This window comes from Emydura macquarii, unplaced genomic scaffold (genome assembly GCF_026122565.2).
Source record: "Emydura macquarii macquarii isolate MOO-44397 ecotype Brisbane River unplaced genomic scaffold, CSIRO-AGI_Emac_v2 contig_3530, whole genome shotgun sequence".
Taxonomy (NCBI): domain Eukaryota; kingdom Metazoa; phylum Chordata; order Testudines; family Chelidae; genus Emydura; species Emydura macquarii.
In genome coordinates, this window is record NW_027133667.1 from 5,652,766 (window position 1) to 5,665,388 (window position 12,623).

Consider the following 12,623-nt stretch of genomic DNA (forward strand, 5'->3'; position numbering starts at 1 on the left):
CATACAAGATATCATTAAACAATTACATTCTATAGTCAATGGAGACAACATCCTGTTAAAAAAAAAATCTTTCCCAGACTCCCTCTTCTGGTCTTCAAACAACTCTCAAATCTCACCAAGCTCATCATCAGAAACAAGCTCCCCACAGACCATGATACACCAACTAAAGGTTGCACCAGCCCCTGCCAGAACAACAGATGCAAAACTTGTAGACATATCTCCACTGCTATGATGATCAATATCCACCCCAACACACCTTTCAAGATCCATGGATCCTACTCATGCATATCTAAACACGTGGCGTAACTCATTCAGTGCACTAAATGCCCCAGTAAGGACTATGTGGGTGAAACCAGACAATCATTCCGCTTTTGAATGAACTGACATAGAAAAATGAAAAAAAGACAAAAATGCCATGTCACCCATGCACAAACAATTTTCACAAAATGATCACTGCATATCTGACCTCTCAGCCCTCATCCTCAAAGGAAACTTGCACAAAACCTTTAAAAGATGAGCCTGGGAACTTAAGTCCATGATTTTTGCTGCCTAATGGAGTTATGAATTTAATAAAGACACTGGATCTATGATTCATTACAACAATCTGTAACCCACCAACCCTCCCAGGACCGTAGAGGTGTGTTAACTGCCCACTTCACCCTGAATGGTCTCTTGCAACATGTGTAAACTCCTTATCTGGTCCACCTTGATTTTAGCTGTGACACTGAGTACCTTTCCCAGACCTGAAGAAGAGCTCTGTGTAAGCTAAAAAGCTTGTCTTTTCACCAACAGAAGTTGGTCCAATAAAAGATATTCCTTCACCCATCTTGTCTCTCTAATAACCTGTGGCCAACAAGGTTACAACAACACTGCAAATGACTTGTAATAAAACATTTCAATTTTTTCAAAATTTTTTTTGTTTGCTTATTTATTTTTCCAAAACAATTTTGTGAAACATACAAATTCACAAAAAGTTTCAGTGTTACCGCCTCTGTCTTTTTTACCAAAAATGTTGCAGACAAAAATTTCACTCAGCTCTGTGCATGTGCACGTATGTGTGTGTGTGTGGTATGTGGTCAAGACTTTGGTCTGTGCAAACTGAGATATTTTTAAGGCAGTCTGATATTTAGATGATGGGAGCTCAGCCCTCCTTAGTCCTAGTCAAGATTTCCCACTGCTGTGTGCCTCATTCATTACATTTCAGTGATGCAGTAATTCCTGAATATAAAACATTTTTGGACCCTTAGGATGCAAATCTCCAGATGTAGAATATTGTATTGTCTTGTACTCAATCAAAGCCACTTCATCTGGATCAAGTGACGAGAACTGATTTTAATAAACCAAGAACAAATAACATAATAGTGTGGCACTAGAATATCTATTAAAATTCAGAGATGACTATTCCATTTCAAGATGATTCCAGGTGTAAGATCTCAAGCATTGCTTAAGGATTTTATTATTGCTCATAAAATGTTGCAGTTAGTCTCCAAAAATGTGATTTTAAAAAAATAGATATATATATATATTAAATATGAAGTGCATTAGTGTATTTCTATTTTATATAATAGCCCCCTAAATGAGCAGCTAATAAGGGAATATGATTATAAAAACACATTTTCACAACTTTAAACCCATGAATATAACAATTTAGCACTTAAGAAACACCCCACAAAAAAGTCAAATTAGACACATTGTCTTCCTGCAATTCTTTTTTTTTTTTAATTCCCTTATTATATTCAGCTACCAGTGCCACAATAGGAAATCTAATTTGGTTGGCTTCTTTCCATTTTCACTTTAAACAAAGCAAGTGATGCCTAGCCAGCACAAAATCCTCACCAGACATCCTACCAAAGAAGTACCTATTAGGCAGTTGTTTGTTATAGGATAAAGCATAAAAAGAAACCTTGAACATTGAGGGGAAGGATGGTCTAATGTTTAAAGAATTAGACTTGGATTTGTATGCAGTGTAGTTGTAGTCATGTTGGTCCCAGGATATTAGAGATACAAGGTAGGTGACATGATATCTTTTATTGGGCCAACGTCTGTTGGTGGAAGAAACAAGTTTATGAGTCTCACAGCTCTTCTTCAGATCTGGGAAAGGTACTCCCAGCATCACAGCAAAATGCAAGGTGGAACAGATTGTTTAGCATAAGTAGTTAGCACATATTCTAAGGGGCCATTCCAGGTAGAGTGGCCCGTTAACACATCTGCAGTCACTGAATTTATGCTTGTTATGACAATCTGTAATCCAATGAACCCCTCTTTTTGTCCTTCGACTGCAGAGGTGTTCTGGTTCTTTTGGTCCTTGGTTTAGGAAAGCATCCCTATTTAGGACAGAATTCAAGCATGAAGCCAACTGGAATTAAGCACATGCTTAAAGTAAAGTATCTGCCTAAATGATTTCCTGAATCAGGAGATGGGAAGCTGTTGAGTATTGAGCACCTCTGAAAATCTGACACAATTTCTGATGCAGAAGGAAAGCACTTGAGCACTCTTCCTGGAAAGGGATGATTTTCCAAATTGAGGCCTTGTTCCCCAACTATACAATGGGAATAGTGATACCTTGTTTCTTCCATCCTTTGTCTTGTGAGTTTATGCTGGGAATTTTCGAGACGCATTAGGGAGTTAGGGCAGCCAAATCCCCTTGAACATCTCTAGGTGTTGGATATGTAACTCCCTCAGGCCCTGCTGAATAGTCCAACATTAGATTGTAAGTCCCTCAAGGCAGGGACTGTCACTATAAGTCTGTACAGTGTGTGACATTGTTACCTGGGGTTCTGCCAACCCAAAGCTCATGGTAACTTTACTTTGTGCGAGGTGGTGTCAGGAAATAAATCAAATGGAGACATGGCCGTCCAGCCAATAGATGGACTGGTAGAAACAGCATAACACAACAGTGCTCTTACTACACAGCTATACCTTTACTTAGGCTCAAGCACTTACACACGTCCGCAACAGGTTAGTAAAACTCCCCAACCCTCAACCCTTAATAATTACCAAAGTCTGGGGCGGCTTTCAAGTGGGAACAGCGACAGCTTTCCAATTGGTCAGATCTTCCAATTGTCAGTGTAGGATCCAAAAAAACACTCTCAGTCCAAACAGAGATCCCCCCAATTATCCTTGTTAATAGACAATAACACGTCAAGGAAAAAGAAAAAAAGTTTCAAAAGCTAGACCTAAGGTTACCAGAGTGCTTAATTAGCAAGATATGTTCTGACAGAATTTGCATATCTTGAGGCTGGGACAAACATCTCCCACAGGGCGTGCATAAATAAGTTTATTGGTCTTTAACTGAAACACAGATCCCAGCACGTCCACCAGAGAATCAGGGAGGGAGAGCAGTGTCAGGCAAAGGTTGATAAAGGAGTTCCCTTCCCCTCTTGGCTTAGTCATGCCAAGGCTGCACAGGCCTGCTGAAAGGCCTATCAATTTTGGATGCTGTTAGCAACAAGTATGATACACTATCACGTGGTCCTTGGCCCTTTTACTAGTCTATTCAAAATCTCCCTGTACAACATAGTGGGGAACCTGATCTTATTTGAGGCTTCTTGTTAGGGCTGGTGGAAAATGTACCAGCAAATCTTTTATTTGATAGATTTTTTTTTTTTTTTGACAGAACAAAAAAGGTCATGGAAAGTGGCTACTTTCTTCAAACACTGGCATTTTTTCATTAAAACTTAACTTTAAAAAAACCTTTTCTTTTTAAACAAAAAGTTGAAATTTTCCAATGGGGGGGGGGGGGGGGGAAAGACTTCTGACCATCTGTGCTTGTGTTACTTTAAATGAATGAATAATAATAATCTAGAAGGAATAGATCAAATCTATTCCTCAGGTATTCAGGCTGTCAGTCACTAGACAATGATTTCAAATTACACTCTCACTTTTTCCTGCTACCCTTAAGCTATCAGTAATATTTTTTACCAGCAAATAATAAAATTATATGTAGCAATATGGCTACCAATACATGATATAATTACCAGTAATTTTCTCCCACTTCTTTGAGAGGTACAGAGTACTGGAAGCTATTTAAATTTTCTCTGTGATGTGTGAATTAAAGCAATTAAAATGAGTTGGGTAACAAAGCAAGGATGGCCTTAAAGAAATTGCAAGCTCCAATGTCGCTAGTGTGGGTGGGTGGGCTGGGCTCAAATTACCAAATCCACAAATGCATAATAATACTGGGCATGATTTTCAAAAGCATTTTAAGTGACTTGAAAATCAATGGGTCTTCTGCTCCTCCCTTATCTAAGATGCTTTTGAAAATCAAAATAAAAATTTGAACTGAACTCTGAAGTAGCCGTCTTCAGCTGTTTGTGTGGGGCCCATTTGAAGTAAAACGAATTGAGCCAAATTTTGCTAAACATACCGTAACATTCAGATCTCAAGTAATAGTAATATGAAACCTATGGATCAGATTCTGTACTCATTCACACCCTTCTGATTTGAGAGAAACTTCTTTTACTATTCTATACCTACTCTCAGGAAACTAAATCTGCCGCCTCTCTTAGAAGAGCTGGAAACTTCAGAGGAATTGTCACAGCTGTGACCCTACAGTGTCTTGTAAAGTGTCATAGAAAAACTCGTGACAAGCTGGTCATAAATATCATTACATGATGTCTATATACCAGGGCCCAGACCAGCTAGGACCAGCTGCTGGCCTGATCCCTGACTAATTTAGCTGCTAAGCAGCCAATTAGCCCAGCTGCACTGCCTTGGAATTGACAGAATAGCCACAGCCCCTGAATGGCTGCTGGTTTAGCAGCCCTGCTTATAAGCCTGGCCCCCACAGCAGATAAGCATGGATACCATGTTTGCAGTTATACTTGCCCGTGCCCAGCCCTTGTTCCAGTCTATGCCCCTGATCTGTTCTAGCCCACTTCCTGTCCCTGCTCCTGCTCCTGCTCTGCTCCATCTTCTTTTCCCCTCTGGCTTCAATCCTTGACTCCACCCTGATCTTATGACTCTGGTTGACCCTCCAATTCTGGCATTCAACTTCGATCTCTCTGCTACTGAACCTCAGCTTTATCTGTGACCTATGACCAGCTTGGGCACTCTATTTCTGTCCATCCGGTACCAACATTTGGCTCATTCCTGAAGTCTGCATACCCTGGAACCAGCTCTAACCAGTAGGCCAAACTCTTGTGCTGGAAATGAATTCTTAAAATATGGTTTGGCGTCAGTGAATAAACAAGCCTGCGTTAGACAAAGGAAAGTGGATTTACCTGTCTATCTGGCTCGGATACAGGCAGAGGACAACGAAAGCACATTTATATATAACATAAACAAAGTAATGCTAACAAGAGGTGGGAGAAACAGGCTGGTGAGTACACCAGATGACACACAGTAGTCCGAACCTCCAGGAGTAATGTGGCTTTTGAGGCAAAGACAATGGACTATGGGAAATATAAAGGACAAAAAGACATTCCTGTTGTCCCTGTATCCACTAAGTGATTGATAGCATCTACCGATTCTGTGACTCCTTCTATCAGAAGGGCTGGAGGTGCTGGTGGCTTGATATACTGGAGAAAGCTCTTTAGATTGTAGATTGCCAAAGTTAAGTCTTAGACAAGAATGTGAGTTTTATTTTTATTTATTGGTAATCACTTTTTGTTTCTGTTGTCTCTACTCAGCATCACTTAAATCTCTGTTCTTTATTAATAATCGTATTCTTAGTTTTACTATCAACCATGTCAGTGCTGTGTTTTAAAGTAAAGGGTGTGTCCTCAGGAAGTGAACAGGCTGGTATGTACACTGTGTCTTTGGAGGCAGTGAACTTAACTCCTATGAGCAGCCAGTGAAAGGGACTGGACACTGCAGAGAGATATGTTGGGCAACTCGGGAACGGGGGTTCACTGAATGTTACCTGCAAGGCAAAGTTAAGACTGGCAGAGTCTCATGGCATTTGCTGGTGAAGCAGACAGACTAATGTGGCAGGCAGCTGATGCACAGTTTAAGGTACAGAAAAGTTCTCCCTTGCTAAGGCAGGGACATAATAGTAGCTTATAGTTCTGGGAGCTCTGAGGAGAGTGTCCTAATGGTCTGCAGAGAATTAATCCATTCTGGCTTCAATGAGCCTTTATTTGTATGATCCTTTGGATCATCATGCCTCCTTTCTTCTGGCATCAGTGAAATGTTTGTGCAAATCATCACCTTGCAGACATTACTGTAGAGTGTAATCTTAAATTGTTTACTAGGCTACAGTGAGATTTTCATCTACCAGAATCTCAAATACAGAGATATCATCATGTAAAGATATGCAACACTGCTGTTGTAGAAAAGCTACATATTGATCTTATCCATTCTCAGCATTCAGCCTCAAAGATTTGCAAGCTGCTAAATAAGCATTTAAGCCCAAATAGTGTGCTTAAGACGTTATAGGGAATGAGATCTCAAAAATAATTCTCTCTCAGATAGGGATAATATTTTTGATGACATTTTTGCTCCATCACATGAATATAAATCAGTGAACAAATGTATAGAATTGCTTGCCCAGAATCAGGGTGTTAAGAATTGTAAATTGTGAGAGATATGCTGAAAATAAGGTCATTGTCCCTTTATACTGTAATACCTTTTAGGAGAGATGTTATTAGAAAAACTATAAACTGACTTTGAAGATTTAGTTTTGATGGTCATGTAGTGAGAAATTTGTCAGTTACATACTTTAAATAAATGGGAAAAGAAGTAGTTCCAGTAGAGGGCAAAACTTACAAACAAAATAATTAACACTAATGAACTGGAAAAGCAAATAAACTCAACATTGTTGCAGTTTAGATCAGTGCTTTTTTGGATAGTGCCAAATGCAAAAAAAAGGCTTTTTTTGCTAGGAAACAGAAAAAGGAATGCTAGGATAGTTATGGAGTTTATTTCCAAGTTCCTACCATGATAACTTACCTGCAGTGACACTAAAGACAGGGTCTCCTGAAGCCTTGCTAGACATGTACATAATTTAGACAGACCTGTTCTGTAGATCAGCATAGTTAGATGGAGTTTTTTCAGTCTTGTGTGTGTATGTTTGCTTTGTTTTTTTGTTCTGTAGCACCTGTATCGTGCTTTCTATTTTAGTTAAATACCATCTATATGATTTTGGTTAATGGCGTCATTTGCTTGTTGTGACTGTTCTATTGAAATAGGCCCACATCCTGAAAACATGCACACGCATCGCTTTAATAATGTCATAATAATACCCCGCTCTTATATAGCATTTTTCATCAGCAGATTTCAAAGCACTTTGCAAAGGAGGCAAGTATCTTTATCCCCATTTCACATGGAGGCTGTCCCACTGGAGTCTATGGGACTACTCACTTGCATACAGTCAAGTACAGTCCTGAGTGTTTGCAGGATGGAGGTCATAATGTGTACTGAAAATACAAACAAATGTTAATAAAAAGTAAAGCATCCTCATAGAGAATCACTGACACAGGGGGTTAGGGCACTAAAGTTTTACACACACAAAGAGAGAAATGCATATTGTTATTTTGTATAGTATCTTTCATAAAGAATGCATAGAAACAAATAATAGTGTACAAAAGAGTTATCCTTTGCAGCTTCTGCCATTTGCAGATGCCTTCCTATACCTTTCTGGTGCAGACAGTCTTTGTCTCTAATCAGGCGACATTTGATGTTTTATCTTTTCTTTCTTGCATACCTAAGCCACTTAATGTCTCATACTTGCTACTAACTGAGATTGTGCCTGGAAGAAGGACCTAGAGGAGCAGAAAAGAGTGTTAAAAGAAAGACAATATCCATGGGGCAATAAGTGTAGAAGAGGTGGGTTCAAGTCCTGGCTTTACAAGTACAAGTTACTTTAATTGTCTCATCTATCCCTTATCAGAAAAGCACCACAAAACAGGAGCATGACTAAATCTTTGTCGAGGAAGGTCAGAAACAGGAGTAGAATGGTTGGAGGTGGCTCAGAGCAGGACTGAGTTGTACTGGCAATGCTGGTACCCAAGATGGTAAGGGACTGAAAGGGAATGAATGGAATACTTAATTTTACTTGAAGTGCAGGTGAGGACTCACTCTCACATTACTGGCTATAAAGCCAGTCAGAGTCAACTTTAATTAAGGACTGTACATTTCTGGCATTTTCATAGTCTTTTTCCAGGGGGAAAACATATGCAAAATGGTATTTCTGTCCATTCCATTCTCCTCCCTTTTTGGGTCATTCACTACTTCCACTTATTCTGTGGTATGTGCATACTCCAACCCTTCCCTTAGTTAAATATATGAACACACCCAAGAAATCTACAGAGAGGAATACATAGTTGTTGTCTCTTAATCAAAAGTTGCACTTCCCATCTAATTTAGTAATATCACGTAAAGACCATAGTCCGACAGATTGGAAGTAATCATGACTTCTGATTATCTTACTGACATGTGATGCTTGACTGCTGTTAGTATGGCTGGGGGAAGACAATCTAAACCAGTGGTGGGAGAATGCTTAAATGTTGGGAAGTTGGGTTTGGCTTGAATAAGTATCCAAATGTATCTGTAACTTTTCAGTACATAAAGCTGGGCTTGAAATCTCACAAGGATGGGCTTTCTTTTGAGTTTTCTGGAATTTCTGCTTTTGATCCCATATGAAAATACCACAATCACATATTTTCTCAAAGTAAAAGGCCTACAAAATATATACTTCTTAATTAAGCAAATATTTCCAATCTTTAAAAGAAAAATGTTTAGTTATATTCCGGTACTAAAAAGGGTGAAAGTTTTGGAAGGGAGTCTAATGCTATCCAAACTGGCTCGGTAATATCTCAGCCAACCCATTCTAAACTTGAGCTGTCTATTCTTTACCAGGGAGACATTCATTGTTAATAGCCTTCTGGATAATCAAATCCAAACTGCTCTATTAAATTAACTCAACATTAATAATAAGAGAAGGCCCCAGAGGTGAATTAGAGTGAGCAAAGTGTTAAGAACACTGAAATGAGGGGGAAGACACAGAACAGGATTAAGGAATGAAGAACAGATAAATAAGAACAATAGTAATTGGGTACTATTTAAGCAAAGCCTGTGGAAATCTCTATGTGTGTGGGTTATGGCAGAAATCAATTTATCTATATTTAGACATGTCTTGCAGTCTCATTCTGAGCCAGGTGCATGAGGAATCTGCAAGCACTTGAGCAATCATTAACAATAGCATCACTAATAAAACCAATATAGTTCCAGTTCACATTCACTCTGCCCATTATGGCACCACCTTAGAGTAATTCAGGTCAATAGAAAGACCAAACCCTATAGCAATGCATGGCTTTGTTTTGTATATAACTGCATGTTTTTCTTCTCAATTGTGCAATGCTCCAAGCAACTTGGTGTGCTTCTTTAGAAACAAAATGATTAAAATATGAGACCATACTTAGGTACCCTGCAATGGATAAACAATTCTGAATGAATACATTTAAGAGGCTCTCTTTTCATTGAAACAATATTAATTTAAGAATTTCAAAATTGTTGCAATGGGCCAGACATTCAGCTGATGTAAACTGGCATAGCTCCAGTGACTTCAATTTACACCAGCTGTGGATCTGGCCCAAGAACTCTAATGATCACTGACAGCAGAAAGACCATGGGCCAGATCCTTTTCTAGTCATAGCTATGATCTGGGCAAGTAATTTTCCACTCGAGTGTAAGAATGAATATTTTGTGTAACCTAGTGACCTACTGGTGCCAACTAGCAGAGAGCACAGGGGTGCACAAGGTTTACAGGGCTCCCCTGGGTCTATCATCTACATACTAGTTCACCAAAGAGTATCATGTAAGGTCTCTACTGAAAGCCTATGTCCACTGGTCATAATAATCATCGCAAAACATATGTACAAATAATATGTAAGGAGTTATGTGTGTAAACTGAAAAGTGTGTTTTTATGGTCTGTGATTTGGGGCCAGTCACCAGAAGTTGTTAAACAAGTTTCTTTCAGGCAGAAGATGTTTATATATTGGCCTGTCTATATTTAAATTGAGCATTATATGGTTCACAATGGATGCCCATTTACAGTCTGGGCCAAATGCTAATGAAAGGATTGTGAAGTCTTCAGGGAGAGGGAATTTACAGGAGAAAATATCCCAGTAGGAGGAAACCCAATGTACAAGTGAAGATAATGAATTTTTGGACTATAACTGTAGGTAAAGGGACTCACTCTGGATCCTTCGCCTAAGAAGTAAGCTGGTAGTGGGTTTACTTTCTGCAAAAAGCATCAGAGCCTGCCAGGCTATTAAAGGCTGAGAGGAGAAAGTTGGGTGACATAAACTTCATTAGACAGGAAGGTATCATGTTTGTTAAGTCTAGGCCACAGTCTGTGCGGTATGATTTTATTTTATATGTAACCCTTGTTTCCAATATTTCTGCTTAGTGTCATTTGAATCTCTCTGTTTTTTGTTAAATAAACATATGCTTGCTTTCTCTATCAACAAATCTAAGTGCTGTGTGATAAGCAGAGTAGTGTTCTATGGTGTAACTGGTAAGTTATGGTGGACTGTGTCTTTGAGAGTAGAGGATCTGGGAATTCTGAGAGTGTCCAGTGGCTTGGGGGCTGGACATTGTAGGCAGATGCTCAGAGGGCTTGGAGATTGCAGTGCACCTCTCGCTAACCTGCAGAAAGACAATAGAGCCCGCATAGACTGAGAGGGGGTGCTTGTGCTGCCTATGGCTGGTCGAGTCAGGGAGCTGACCCCTGGCAGGCACAGACAAGGCTTCCTCACACTAAGGGCAAGTGGTAGCGAGGTGCCTCAGGATCCTGGGTACCACCCAGGGAAATGTCGCCATTTGCAGGTACAGTTTGAGGAGTCTAGCAGTGTTTCAAGTTCATTATAACAGTTTTGCATTGTCGGATTTATTTCAGACAATATTGTTCATGAGAAACTGGTATTTTGAAGACAGCTGGCACATTGTATTATGGATGAACATTTGCTTCACGTTTGACTCTGATGGGAAAGATACAAATCTAGACACTGATTCAGGAAACCCCTTAAATGTGCTCAACTTCAAACATGCGCTTGTGTCCCATTGACTTTAAGCTGCACATTAAGCTGTGTTTGGGTCCAACCATGCTGGACCCATCTGCTTTTAAATTTCTCTTGGATACTCTAGGCTGTAGCACTCTCTCTTTCCTCGGCCTCTCTGGCACACTTCCTGGGCACATACTCTTGGCCACTCCTTCATGGATATGGGAATCTCCAATCCCAGCTACCCTAGGTGCTCCATGACCAATGCTGACCCCTCAGACCTGTTAGTAGCTTTCTTTTTCTTGAGCTCCATCCTTGTGGGTATTCTGGGTTAATAGTTCACCTCTTCAGGGACATGTGATGGGGGAAGCAAACACACTCTTTGCAAAAGGTGCCCATAGCTAATCACTCTTTGGTTAGCAGAGAAATATGCAAACGAAACAATAAAACACCAGCACTCATCTCCCTGTTTCATTTCTTCACTCTTGAGCATTCTTTGGGTTTAGGTCAAATTCTTCTAAGGAATCCAGGATTTCCTCACCTTCTGCACATGGCTTCTCCTCTGCATCATGGAGTATCTCTCCTCTGCAGGCAGTTTCCGTCTTCCTTGGTTGGTCCCTCAGTTAAAAAAGCTGATCCTCTCTCCTGCCCAAATGTCCTTTGTCTTTGTGAGTCCCGCTGAGTTCTATTTTTAAGACTCAGTACTGAGACCTGACTTCTTTGTTCTTCATTTTGGGGATTTTCCACTCTCCAAACCTCAGGCCCCAGCAGAAAAGTTGATGAAAGCTGGTTTCACTTAGGATGTGGCCATCACATTGTCTTAAGGTGTTCCCATTTGAATCAGTCACAAAAGTTTAATGGCCTTCTGTAGGCTGGTGGCACGGTCCAGCCAGGGCATCGTGACCCTTCCTCGGGCCCAGGCTCCGAGAAAGGCCACAGCGCTTTCCTTTAGGGGAATAAACAGTGCCTGTTTACAAGTCTTTAGCCCCGGCCCCCAGCAGGGTGGGCTAGTAAGCTGTCTGGTGCCCCTGGTCCTCAGGCAGGGTGGGGCAGGCAAGCAGTCCATAGCCACTGGCCTTCCCACAGGAGAGACTGGTGCAGCAGTCTGGTGCCCCCGGCCCTCAGGCAGGGCAAGGCAGGCAAGCAGTTTGCAGTCCCTGGCCCACAAGCCAGGCAGGGCTGATCGGGAGCTATTGACTGCCCAGCCTTCCCACAGGCGGAGCTAGTAAAACAGTCTGGAGCCCCCAGCCTTGCAGGCAGGCGGGGCAGGCAGAGCTCAGGATCCTTTGTCTCCCAAGCTCAGAGGGTAAAAATATGCCACTGAGTCAGCAGGGCTCCAGTCACAACACCCTGACAGTGTTTAGCCCCTGACTCAGCCATTTGCTAGTCGGCTATCCCTGTCTCCGGGTACCTCCAGGTTGGGGTACATGGCAAGTGGTAGACCCACAAGTCCCTCACCGTCGACTGGTGGCAGGTCTGGAAATTCCTCTGCGTCATCAGCAGAGGGTAGCTCCTCCAGGTCCCAGGGTCCCAGGAGTTCCTCCAGTCCACAGGGTTCAGTCCGTTCCAGGGGGTCCCCAACATCAGGCAGCTCCTCTAGGTCAGGGCCCCCACACAGTAGTCTCGGGTGGCTTATCCCAGCTACTAAGGCCCAGCATCCCTGCCCAATCACTAGGGCT